General features: G+C 30.3%; 1 long non-coding RNA gene across 1 annotated transcript; it reads right to left on the bottom strand.

Moving 5' to 3' along the window:
• Positions 755–3910, bottom strand: LOC110264756. Its single transcript, XR_002350921.1, has 5 exons — positions 3754–3910; positions 2231–2551; positions 2013–2143; positions 1458–1929; positions 755–1372 (listed from the first exon to the last, which is right to left on the bottom strand). It is a non-coding gene; the product is annotated as an uncharacterized LOC110264756 (long non-coding RNA).

The raw sequence follows: 9497 nt of genomic DNA, 5'->3' as shown, positions 1-9497 counted from the left end.
ACAGGGAAGACGCCCTAAAAGAAAATTGGTGGAGAGACCAACTGCTAAATTGATCACTCCACAATTTGATGGCAAGAGACCAAAGGTCTAGAAGAGTGTAAATCCCTCTTACTTGGAGGTAGAGATCCACCACAATTTTAAAATCAGCCTCTATTTCAATATTTACAAAGCCAAAATTTAAAGTAAGACGAATATCCTAATGCTCGACTTGAGTGATAGTGCATAAACCAATTTTGGTACTTGGCACTGAAACAAGTAATAAATCTGCTTGCACATTCCCTTATAATTCCACCATAGGTTGCTTTCCCATCCGATTTTAGTTTGACAAAATTTTGCACCGGGAGATGCCAACCGATCTATCTTTCCTCAAAGATACTAATTTTCTTTCTAGTTCGAAAGAATTCAACTTGGATAAGGTGACGATCTTCGCTACAAGAAAAACATTAAATATTGTCAAATTTATCGTATAATTAAATTTGATGGTATAAACAGTGCCAAAAATTATTTATTGGTAGATTATTTCGTCGGTTTTATAATAAATTTGTCAAGACTAAGTTGCTAATTATTGTTGGATTATTCTGACGGTAATTTTGGCACCATATTATATGTTTTTGGTATCTAATTACTATGTCAACCGATAAATCTGACAGTAGTATTTTTTTCCACAATTAGTAGTTAAATTAAAATTCTTGTTAACATAATTAGGGTAGAAATTCAAAATTATCAGAAATCAACTAATAATTTTATTAAATATCAATTGTCTGAATATAGTAAAATGTCATAGAAGTAAAATACAATGAAATAGGCATAAAATAAATTAAATCCCTAAATCCTACTGATCCTGGTAATTGTCGCCATCGTCATCGTCGTCTTTCCCCTACTGAGGCGGTGGAGTAGGTGCTGATGTCGGTGCCTTACCAGTAGCGTCGCTACCTCCAATGCGCATATGCTCGTTGTACACCTCAATCTACTCCCGCAAACGCTCTAGCCGCTCCAGCTTCGCCGTCATCTGCGAGTTGATGGCTGCAGTGTCTCCCATGCGTGCAAGAAGCTCGTTGTACCTCTGCTTAGACTGTTGAGCTTGTTGGTGAACCTCCTGTGTGATCTTCTACACCTCCTCCCTCAAGTCGACAACTTCCGCGGGATCGACAGGGCTGGTGGCAGAGGCAGACGCAGATGAAGCCGCCAATGCAGAGGTGCGGAGACCATTAGCAAATAACGACCCCAACTCGAAGACGCAATTCTTGTGGGGCTCAGAGGCGGTCTCGCGCCAAACCCTATCAGGATCTACCACTGAGATATCGGGGTCGTCGTTTTCACTAGGCGATTGATGTTGCTGGGTTGGGGCCTCCAATCTATATGTGTAGACCTCCTGTGTAACACACGTTGTGATTAGGATAACAATTAATTGACTTTAAACTGAATACATTTCAAATTTAGAATTAATTGAAACTCACATAATGAGTCACAGACCGCTCATCAGCAAATTTCTTCTTGTTGGCCTTCAAAGTATGGGTATACTTGAAGGTTCCGCCAGTGTCGCCTCATAATCGAACGACTTAAACTGCACATATCGAAATCAACTAAGTAAATAAGTCAAGAAACAACTAATTCAAGTAATAATTAACAAACATGTGAAGTACTTACCAACCTGCTCTTTGTCTTTATGAAAGTCGCTGACCTACCTGTATACTTTGACGACCTTGACGAAGCTCTGTTAGCGACGTTCGTCAGATGGCGACGCTTGAACCCCCCATCAGTTCTAAAATGGGTCTCTAGTTCCTTCTTGATAGATGGACAGATCCAGGTCGTTAGATGGTCGCGCCCTTGACGAATGTCGCTCATCATTTGCTGAAGTCGTTTAGTTGCCCGGTGGTCATAGATCTTCCAAATCACGAGATTATGTTTTGTATCTCATATGAATTTCAACTGCATAAAGTGATTCAACAACGTTAGTTAGTCGAAATAAATACAGTTCAAATACAGTTAATTCAACGACATTGGATTCTTACCACCCACTTCTGAAAATCATCGCTCTCTATTGTCAACAGGGATCTTCGTGTAGGTCGGCCACAGGTGGTCGTACATTGACTTAATCACTTCAGAGATCTCCTGTGTACAAGCATTGTTGTTTGATGCAAACCTATCAAAGAAAAACTTAAGATTAATAAACACATAAAAACACATAAACCTTATCCGTATAAAAGACATTAAAATATTAATAACTCACATCTACATGCCATCAGATCAAATCCGAACCCGTATGACGAGCGGTGGTGGAGGGGTATCCTGCTGGGACGTATTAAATGAATCACCCACTGCGGGATCTGTCGCTGGATTTATAGGGGCGTAGCAGAAGGAGGCACGTAGTTCGGGTTCAGGACCATGATGAACTACTAGCCCGCTGGATCCGCTTGTGACGTCACAGGAGTCGACGGGGTAGTCGGAGTAAAGGACGGTGACTGAGCAATCCTTGGAAATTTGGTAGAAACTCTCCCTCTACCATGACCACGAGACACACTCGATCGACTTCTGCTATCTGTCGTCATGTCTGCAAAAAAAAATATATTATTAGCACTAATCAATATATATACTACACAAATCCTTCAACATTTACATTATTTCAAAAAAAAAAATTGACATAACCTCCCCTAAAATTGGATATGTATTCACCTTTACGGTTATCACAAATCCAACCAATCTCAATCGACAACATCACTCAACAAAACTCAATTAAATTCACAACATATCTACCAGAATATAATAACTTGTTTATACATTGAAAAGGCAACATTCTCATTAATTCATAGAAGTTATTACATATAAATAAGAGTATACAATATAGCACGCACTTTTACTTAGCATATACATATATCTATCTCTATTTGAAACTATAGTGTTAAATTTGAAGTTCGATTAATACTCATGTAAGTTTACTTGAAAGTGCATCTTAATTATTGATATTAAACTTAACTTACTCCTAAATGCTAAAGTAGCATATGATAACTAAATCCTAAATTAATATATAGTTAAATCCTAAATTAACAATTAACTTAACCCTAAATCTTAAATTAGCATATAATAATCCAATCCTAAATTCTAAATTAACACATAACTAAATCCTAAATTAACAATTAACATAACCTTAAATTCTAAATTATCATATAATAATCAAATTCTAAATCCTAAATTAACCATTAACTTAACCCTAAATCCTAAATTAGCATATAATAATCAGATTCTAAATCCTAAATTAACATATAACTAAATTCTAAATTAACTTAAACAAAAAAAAAGAGTAACCATAGGCTTGTTACTGTCAGATTTACCTGCGGATAAATCCTACTATAACGCATTGCGGTCACCAAAACGCAGCGTTCCACTAAAATGGGTTTATCGGCGGATTTTTCGCCGGTAAATCTTACGATACATTTTCCGCCTGCTTTTTCCTGTTTTTCCTCCAACTATTCCTAATGAATTTAATGTTGGAATTGAAAATCTGTCGGTAACTATTTGAATGGTCAAATTTCACATAAAAATCATCCATAAATTTATCAGTAAAATTAACGATAATGTGCGAAGCTAAATCCGATGATACTCAACATTTTTCTTGTAATACTTGACTAAAAAGAGAACTACTTCATACATTTTATCTTCATCAACAGCTATGTTCTTTTTAAAAATGAACTTGTTCCTACGATATCATAGAGTACTCATTGTATTGGAGAAGAGGAGGAAAAAAAAAAAAAAAACCTTTAAGGTGAGAATCGGAAGACAAATTTTCCATGAGCAAGGGAAGGAAGGGCTTGGTGAAAAAACCGTTTGCTTCATTCCAAACTGACATCTATGCTCTTCCATGTTTGATGTGCAACTCTTTAGTCTCGCAAAACGTGAAGCACAAACTCGGAGGAGCTACCACACACGCTGCAGAGGTCATCTTGTCCCTTTTAATAATTGTTTTATTTATATTTTTAAAATAGGAATTGTTGTTTTCACTTTTTTTTTAAAAAAAGCATATATATTTATTAACGTCGACATTTTTTTATATATATATTTCAACATTTTCTCTTGGAATTTTCTTGTTTTTTTGGTCAAGATTTTTCTTCTGGGTTAGCCGCAAGATTATTCATTCCCTCTCCTCAATTATTTTCTTTTTTTTAGGTACCGGTGACAGGTGAGCTGAATGAATCCATCTAAACTTTTAAATACATTAAAATACTTATCTATCAAGCCCACCATTTGGGCCCAATGCTCCTTTAAAAAAAAAAAATAGCTAGGGTATTATGATATGGAGGATGCTCCTATAAAGATGCTTAAAACGTCTTTTTATAAAGACACTTATGTATTATTTTTGAATTTCTTAACAAACTAGAATAAAATCAATTTTTTTATAACAATAACAATAAACCCAATTGTTATCAGATCCGGTCGAACTGATGAACATAATCCACTGGATTATGATTTTTTTTTTAAATAAAAATCAGGAATATATTTGTTTTTTAATCAAAAAATTTAAATATAATTCGGTTTAGATTATGTAAATCAAATTGGGTTTAATAATTATAGTGTGGACAATTAGGTTTATAATGTTGCTATAATAAACTGATTTTATTTTGGTTTATTAAAAAATAAATTATTAACCGATTTAATAAATATGTCCAATAATATCATGACACATGTAAACGTCTTTAAAAAAAAAAATATTTTTAGTGTCTTTATGAAAGTGATTTTCTTATGGTATACATGATTAAAGACCTAAATTGTACACAAAACACTATTGAAAGATATAAATACATTATCTTTGGTAACTTTGACTCTCAACACAGAGTGGGCCAAGGTCGGCTATCTTCTAGTTCTTGAAAACAAACCAACATGAATTAAAAAGTGTGTGCAGTACTTATGAATCAATATAGAAATGCAATTAGCGAATAAAACATGTTGTCAGGTCCTAAGGCGGGATTGAATTTTGAGAAATTTTCAGGTTAGTGAGTGTCGTTATCATTGCATAAACAAATGCAATTCCAAAATTCGATTTAATTATATCAGACGGATTAAATTCGCTTAGGATCAGAGAATCCACAAAGAATGGGACTTGATATTATACAATGAATTGCGGTAAGAGAAATCGTCGTTTGGCTCTTGTCACTGTTAAGGGCATGCCCCTGCCTATAGGGCCTTTGTCACGGATCTGTGCCAATTTGTTTTTGTTTTGGTGCTTATTAATTAATTAGTAATTATTATATTTCTGTAAAGTAAGAATGGCTGATTCACAAGTCAAGTATTTAAATCCTTGTTTTATGTTGTAGAATTGTTCTCTCGTGTTTTTTCTGCCTTTGGGATATTCCCTTTTACTTTACAGAGCGAAATTATTCGTATTATGAACTTTATTTTTCTTACATATATAGCTAATTGCATGAGTATGAATTACTTAATATTAACCATGCGTTTCAGAAACGTTTGTTGTTTATGGTCTGTGGCGTGCTTCGATTTTTGTAGCTATGACGTGTTTAACTAATTTATAGTTAAGTTGCCGATTAAACAGATTGTGCGTGCATATTATTAATAGATCAATTATTAGAATGAAGCATATCATGAATTAATTATGGTGAATTATATGGTAAAAATGTAAGTTTACAGATTTTTCTTTTAATAGAATGAAAGAGAGATTAATAAAAGTAGGATCCATATTTTAAATAATAATAAAATAATAAAAAAAACTATAAAAAGAATTATATTCTCTCTATACCACTCCAATCTGTACAATAGAGTGTCCCATTAATTAATCGGGATTAAGTTTATGAAAACCGATCACTACAAAAGGTTTCCTGCTACAACAATAAAACCAGAAAACGAAGAGACAATATATCTGTGCAATCTATACAAATATTGTTGTAGTGGTGTGTATAAATTCTAAAAATATGAGTTTAAATTGTATTGATTTATGGAGTAAAATATTATTTTTTATTTTTAATATTTAGAGTAAGTTTTAAAATTACTCTTAATATTTAAATCGTTAATATTTTAAAATAGTCTCAATGTTGTCTTGCCAGTAGGGATCTGTTAATAGAATTGACAGAAGATAAAATTAAGACGAATTTAAAATATTAGGAACTTAAATAGGACGAAAACGTTGAGAATATAAACGATATATTACTCTTAGAAAAATTATCAAATTAAGTAAAATGAAAGTAAATTTTAACAAAATGAATTGCATTACGAATTTAAGATTTTTACTCATTATAGAATATTTTTAGAATGACTAGTAGATAAACTTTCGGGAAAAAAAAAAAGAATATGATACATATATAATAAAGTATAAATTATACATTTTGCCTCTAATATAAGTTCGGTATATTACAAAAAGATATATTATTATATACGTACATGCTCTTTTTTTCTTTTTCTAAAAGTTTATATATTAGTCATTTTACAAGTATGAATAAAAATTTTGAATTCGTAATGTAATTCATTCTGTTAAAATTTATTATAATTTTACTTCATTTGGTAATTCTTTTAAGAGTAATGTATCATTTTCATCCTAAACGTTTTCATCATCTTTAAGTTTTTAACGTTTTAAAATCATCTCAATTTTGTCCCACTGTTAATTCTGTTAACAGATCACTAATGGCAGGACAACATTGAGACAATTTTGAAACATTAGGGACTTAAATATGACGATTTAAACGTTAGAGATAATTTTAAAACTTACTCCAAATGCTAGGGACAAAAATAATACTTTATTCTTAATTTATGTGTATAAAATTCTGATAAATAGAAGTGCAAATTATATGTTTCTTATGTGCAAAATTTTTATAAATTCAGATGCAAATTATTGCTGTCAAATACAGACTAAAAATGATAATATTTACTGTCTAGGTAGCATTGTTGGTTGGATAAAATATAAATATATAAAAAAATGGTTTATACACTTAAAATTATAAAAAATTTTAGCCAATTAAATTACTTCCATACTTTCTATAAAACTAAAAATTATGAAATATAAATTATCATCTATCTTGCATTACTATATAACAAATTTAATTCTGTATATATTTAACACATAAAATAAATTCTGTCACATGTTTTATTATTTAAATACGAGTTATTTTATGTTTGAATTAAACATTAATAATTAATTTATCATATCACTTTTCTTCTTATAATAATATATATAAAGTTTGAAAAATATTTATGTAATCTTTAAGCGTATTTAATAGGTGCTATAGCTATATATATTATTATCCAGATTTTAATTATAGGTTTGACTGATTAATTGTGTCATTATTTCATATATAATATTTCAAGAGTTGAACTTACAGTTAATAATGTGACAAAAGTTTGAAACTGTTGCCCCATAAAAACAAATAGATACCCCAATTTCAAATTATGTCAACCAATTCTAACAAATCATGACCATTGCTTACCGGACAATATCCATAGTCAACAAAATTTCACCTTTAAAAAAATTGTACATACCTGTAATCAATTAGCAAAAAAGGCAAAATACTCAAAGTCAGCCAAGATATATGCGTGTTAATATAAGATAATCACTTCTTTGACCTTTTGCGCAAACAAGTGAATATGGTGTGCACAACAATTATGTACTTATATTTTTAATTACGTAAGTTTGATTAGTTTAGGTCTTATTAATATAAATAAATATGTAATATGATAGACATATTTTTAATATGTTTTATATTTAATTATTTAAAAATAAAAGATTCTGTTACCCTTTAAAGTATTGTGTATTAAAATATTACCATTTAAAATATTTATTTATGTATTAGGATATTCTATATTTATTAGAGTCCATCAATGCTCTTCGTTCTTTTATATTAGCTTTTAATTTTCATCTAATCAAATTTAATGATCTATATAAATGTGGTACATCCAATAAACACATAATTGTTGTGCTCGTTTTAGACATATCCGACGTTAATAAGTAGTAAGTATTAGGATCGTAATAAATTAGTGTCGTATAAAAAAAAAGTTAAAAAAAAATGGAATTTATAAGATGAAGCTTATTAATTTAATACTATACGATTTTTACTTAAATATAGTATTTTCTTATTTTGTATTCGTTCTTTCTCAAAATTTTTAGTAATCGAGTGCTTTTTATCATGGCTCAACAATAGATATTATTATGTGTGACAATGATAAATGACGTAAAGCTAAATTATCTCTTAGTTTTTTTTTTTTTTCTTCGTTTTTTTTTTTTAATTAAGTTCAATTAAATTAGTCTAATATAACAAAAATTAATTATAATTAATATTATTTTAAATTTTATTATTTAACTTGATTGAATTTAATTTATAAAAAAATTTGGATGTATAACATTATTCTATATGCCTTGGTGCCATGAGGATTGAAGTCATCATCATCAAAACCAAACTTTGTTTTTTCAGTTAAATCTAAACCTAGCTTTTGTTTCACATCTAAGCTGAAATTTGAATAGTAGAACAAAGAGATCATTTATGGTATATATTGTCAATTTGTAATAGATAGAGAAAAATATCATAGGGTAATGTTAGAGAGACAAAAAAATTAGCTGAAACTTGCTTTATTTAGTATTTATTAATTGTCGCGATAAGTAATGAATGCTAAATAAGAAAAGTTATGGCTGTTTTTGGCTAATATTTTTTTGTTATTAAACATTTTCGATATAAATTCCATGCATTCAAGGGCCGTCAAAATGGGCCAAATCCATCGGACCAGCCTGTTTACCCATTTAAATGGGCGGATTTTGTCTCTAAAATTAAACCCGTTTAATTTTCGGGCTGAGTCCGATTAATCCGAAAAAAATGACGGGTTAAACGGGCTAGCCCGCGGGCTAAATTGGTGGCCCGTTTAATTTTTTTATATTTTTTTCAAAAAAAATTGCACTTTTTAGCTGATATTTCTCCTATGTGATCCGAAAATCTGATCCATCAACAAAAAATATTGTTTGTTTAAAGTTTTTGACCTAAAAGTGATCTTTTTTGTCAAAATATTTTTTAAAAAATAAAATAAAAGAATAAACGGACGGACCCGTTTAATCCATCGGACTGATCATAAATGATCCGGACTGAAAAATTATGGCCCATAAATAAAATGAAATTAAACAGTCTAACCCATTTAATACACGAATTTAATGGGACGGGCTAATCCGTTTGACAACCCTACATTCTGCATATTACAACTAATCTCGTGTTTACATTTTATAAGTTGTTGTTTTTTAAATTATTATATTTTAACATTAATAAATTCTTTAAGAGTACCTAGAGTTTCTCTGGACAAGACTCCTATTGCGTCATTGCTTATTATGCTTACATAATTGTTGTCAAGTGTAAAACATAGAAGTGATGATCATTATACAAGTATAAATTAAGAGGAAAAGTATATGGCGGAAGATATATAATTACGGTCATTCTAATTCGTCTATATTATCAGTAATTATGATATTTTAAAAAATATTGTGAAAATTAAAGTAATGTTTTTTTAGTATTTAATAATATTTT

The sequence above is a fragment of the Arachis ipaensis genome, chromosome B07 (assembly GCF_000816755.2).
Source record: "Arachis ipaensis cultivar K30076 chromosome B07, Araip1.1, whole genome shotgun sequence".
Taxonomy (NCBI): domain Eukaryota; kingdom Viridiplantae; phylum Streptophyta; class Magnoliopsida; order Fabales; family Fabaceae; genus Arachis; species Arachis ipaensis.
Note: the sequence above shows the minus strand (reverse complement) of the source record. Positions and strands in the feature narration are given on the sequence as shown.